The sequence below is a fragment of the Palaemon carinicauda genome, chromosome 23 (assembly GCF_036898095.1).
Source record: "Palaemon carinicauda isolate YSFRI2023 chromosome 23, ASM3689809v2, whole genome shotgun sequence".
NCBI classification, from domain to species: Eukaryota; Metazoa; Arthropoda; class Malacostraca; order Decapoda; family Palaemonidae; genus Palaemon; species Palaemon carinicauda.
The window spans coordinates 17907623-17912622 of record NC_090747.1 but is presented as its reverse complement, the minus strand read 5'-3'; positions in this window follow the sequence as shown (position 1 = coordinate 17912622).

Here is a 5000-nt window from a genome sequence, read left to right as displayed (position 1 = left end):
ATTTCCTGTCCATATTTGAAACAATCTTGATCAGTTATACCACCATCAATCAACAACTTCCTCAATCTCTCATAACTAGGATGACCAAATTGTTGATGAATCTTCCTCATTTTTTACTTTTTTTCTTTTTCATCTCCAGATATGGTGAAAGCAACTGTTTTAATTTTCCCTTTTGTTTTATCAAGCAATGGAATTTATAGTGGCAAGTAGTAGTTTTATCTAGTTTTATTCCCCTTCCCAGAATTTGTGCTATATCAGTTTTGAAGTTGATAACAGCATTACAGCTACCTAATGTAGTTTTGCTTATCATCAAAGGATTTGCGCATTCTACTACTTCAACTCCCATTCTCGTCTTGATGCCAACAATTTTAACAGGCAAAATTACCCTTTTTAATGATTTATGAATCTCTCCATCACCAAACTGGAATTTCGTATTACTTTCTTCTTCCTCTACTTCTTTTAATTCTTTATGGTTCAAAGAATCCAGAAATTAGCGGTACTAGTCTATTCCGCATACTGTTGAGCTGCACGCTGAATATAACACTCCATAGTTAAATGATTCAATTAATGTATTCCCAGAAGTATTACTTGTAAAAATTTCCATACAGTGAACTTCTTTATTTCCCTCATTCTTATCCTCTTTCTTCCCTTCATTTTGATTGACATATACATTATGAGGGCATGATGCTGTTAGATGTAAAGTTGAGCCACATACATAGCACTTTCTAACGAAATCCTGATGTTCACTGTTCCTCCAATTACTTCCACCTCGACTACGACCTTTAATGTAGCGATTACGTCTATTGTTATTCCATCTATACCTTCCACGATCCGAGAGATAAGCTTCCTCGGCAACTAAAGCAGTTTTATGCATTTTCCACCTTTATCGCCACTGCAGTATCAGATTTGAAAACCGAGGTCTCATTTTCATTTTCCATTGAAAAACATTCCTGGTTCCCCAAAAAATTTATTAGAGACACTTTCATATTATCGTACATTCCTTCTGGTTTATCAAATGACACTGCTGTTAACACTATCTGTTATTGCTGTGTATCCATTGCTGCATTGTCTAATAAAATGAAAGCTAATATACACTTTGGGATCTCAATCTTGAATTTATTCAATACTTTGGCTCTTTTATCAAACTCATTTATATATTTTTCCATAGATTCTTCTTTATTTTTCTCATACTTAATAAATTTTTTCCAACCTTCGTAAGCACCTGATAGTTCATCCTTTTTACACCACTTATCCAAATACTCATACTATCACTTTCATCGGTCAACAGGAGCGCCACTGCGATGGCTCTGTCCTTTTCCGCCACATTGTTTATTATTTCCCATGCTGCAAGTTCCTGACGCCATACATCATAACTTTTATCACTTGAATATTTAGGCGGATCACGTAATTTCGAAGACATGTTGATCAAATCTCGCGTCATTCACACAGATTTATAAGTCCAAATAGGATTTCACATGTAAACAAACCAGCGCTGATGGGAGATGACGCCATTTAACGGCAAAATTTTTCCATTACTATTACCTGATCGCTCGCTTGAATTAGTTAATCACACGCTCTGCTACCATGTTGATCCGTGGTATCAATTGCGCATCATGCAGACACTTAGAGTCACTGTAAGATATGTTTTATTTTGAGAATAGATACAAAGTCGCCAGTCTAATTTCTGCCAGACACACAATGACGCTTACCAAAACAAACATTACAGAAAACGGGGTGAGGCGCACTTGATAACAAACATTAAAGAAAACGTGTGTGAGGCGCACTTGATAGGGGTAACTAATGTAACAGTAGACTCCCCTGGGGTACCCCGCTGTTTAAGAGTTCATATGACAAATAAGAGTTTCCAATTTGTACACAGTAATTTCTACCAATTAAGTAGTCTTTTAGGTATTCGAAGGCTTGACCTTCAACACCGATGGCCCGTAGATCATTTAGTAGCATTACATGCACAACTGTATCAAAAGCAGCACTGAGATCGAGCAATATTAAAATATCACATTTATTTTCATCCCTCATTTTTAGCATATCATTTACAACAGAGTAGATGGCTGTTTCCGTAGAGTATAGTTTTCTGTAAGCAGATTGGTTATCAGGCAAAGCTTCTATTATTTCTAAGTGGTTGACTAGTTGTTCAAGAATTACATATTCAAATACTTTTGAGACAAAGGATAGATTTGAAATAGGTCTATATTAGAGTAATTCCTGGTAGTCCAGTGCATTTTTCAGAATTGGTGTGACTATAGCCATTTTCTCGGATTTAGGGAACTTACATTCATCAATGCTTGCATTTGCTATTCTCATTATTATTTTGGCTAGACCAGAAAAGCCTCTCTCTCCAATTACTACAGATATTGGCATAGGATCGATCGCGCAGTTTGTTTTCTTTGTTCTCTTGATAATCCTGGTGATGTCATCTTGTGTTATTTTGTTAAATGGTCTTAATTTTGTTTTCGTGCCTGGAATTTTGTTTTTAAAGAATACTAGAAAATTATTTACTAGTTCCTGGTTACTGTATCCATCAGGTAGCTTCTATTCTTTTACATTTCCCATTATACCATTCAGGAGACGATATAACTTATTCATGTCTGTTGCTGCTTCGATGATCTTTCTTTTATAGTATATGCACTTTTTTTTCCTTCTTAGTAGGTAGTTATATTAACACAGAGCAGTTTTGTATTCTACCTAAGTATTTTCAGTTTTTAACCTATTCCACTTTTTTCTTTCCTTTTTTTCCCTCTTTTTTTACCAAAGTCTCTCCATCAAACCAAGGAGATTGGTTTTTTACGGTTATAGTGTTTTCCATAGGTGGGCACATGGTATCGTATTCACTTTTACTCATAAGACAGTTAGCACACTTAGCTCCCAACAGGCGTTGGTCATCATGATCACAGGGAATGTTGATGGCATTATTTATTTTCTTTGTATCTTCTTCAATAGATAGAGTAGGAGAAATATTTTATTCATTTCAAAAGTTTATATTCTTTACTAATTCATGTTTCTGTAGAAGTACTGTAGACTAAACGTAATAAGTTTGGGTACTGGGGAGATAGTACATTTCTCTTCGACTTTTATATCAGATACAATATTATTCATGTCATCACTTAGAACTAAGTGATCAACGGTGATGTTAGACAGAAATGAGTATAATTGTTGAAATATTGCTACTAGATTGTGAACATACAGAGGAAGACCGATAGAGAGACCCTTTAAAAGCAAAATAAGTGTGCATGATGATTTACAATGTCTAGTAATGTATTCGATAAAATAGTATATATATATATATATATATATATATATATATATATATATATATATATATATATATATATATATATATATATATATATATATATATGTGTGTGTGTGTGTGTGTGTGTGTGTATATATATATATATATATATATATATATATATATATATATATATATATATATATATATATATATATATATATCCCCTCTGGCGAAGAAAGGAGAGCAAGAAGAAATAAATTTGGTACAAAAGTTTAAGTTTTTTTATGACAAAAATAAAGGCGAGTATTTCTGTTGCTGTATCTTAGTATATGTTAAATCAAAGCAGCAGGAGTAAACAAAAAGTTCCCACCTGCTCGGTCCTCAAAATTGAACCCTCGAGGTCTTCTTCAAGTGTTTCGTCTCATGCATTTAGGGAGGTTGTTCACATCAGGACAAAATAACATAAGGTGTGTCTACCGAGCGATCCGCATACTAATTTCCCTCTTCAGTTACGTCACTATTGAGCGATGCACTTGTCACTGTGTCATTCTGTCAGTTTCAATGTTGCACCTTACAATTATGAGTGGGTGTTCCATATTGGAGAGCACTAATATTTCCAGATAGAAAAAGGATTTGTTGACACAGGTTTCCCTAAGACCCCAAGTTTTCCAAAATAGGGATTAACGCAAGTAAAAAAAACTGATTGCATTACTGTTAATGATGCCAGGGTTTGTTCTCTCCATTTCCGGGGAAAAAATCACAAAAGAAATATTCAACTTGAAGTGCTACCACAACTTCACCACAGAAGTTATCCCAGATGAAAGAAAACCGCAATTCCCTCTTTAAATTTACCTGCTAAGAACGTAAAGTCAGGTATGGGTTAACGTTTTGTTTACAATCTTATTAGTGCAGTTTTTAGTGACTTAACTTCCGTTGATAAGTAGCCTGGACTAAATTCTTAAAATTAATGAAGAACAAATTAGAATACGCTTAGCCTATGTAATATTTGAAGAAATTATCGGACTAAGGCCTATTCCTTTTTTTCCATACTTTTTAATTATGAATGTGAAGTTGTTCGAGCATATTATTAGGACTATACATTTTAGTGTGAAGATAATAGATGCTGAAAGGAAGTCAGAATTTCTCAAAAATAGGTATAAACGAAATGAAGAAAAAAAAATCAGTAATATTTTGTAAATAAAAGAACATAGTGCTAATTCAATAGGACTCGGAAAAGCTTTTTTTTTCTCCCTTTTTTATGTCCATATTCATTCATTCTCATTACTCTCGCTATTTGTATTCCAACAAGATTGTATTTTATCGGAAGGTCTTAAATATCTTTTTATAATTGTTTTAAGTGAGAGAGAGAGAGAGAGAGAGAGAGAGAGAGAGAGAGAGAGAGAGAGAGAGAGAGAGAGAGAGAGAGAGAGAGAGAGAGAGAGAAATAATTCCGTGTATGGAAACTGTGAACACCAGCATAGCAACAAATTGCTGTCAAAACGTAACCATTAAGTGTACTGCCTAGTCGACGCGCACCAGTGACGTTACAGTGAGGGAACCGAGCGACATAACGTATTTCATGACACTCAGACCAGGAATATTTTAAAGATTCTTTATATGTTTTCTTTAGGAATCGAGTTATTTTTTTCCTTCTATTTTTAGTTCTAGACATTCTTAAATCAATCAAAGTAAAACAATAAAAGTAAATTAGGTATCTAAATAACCTTACCACTTGACTAGAAGGTTC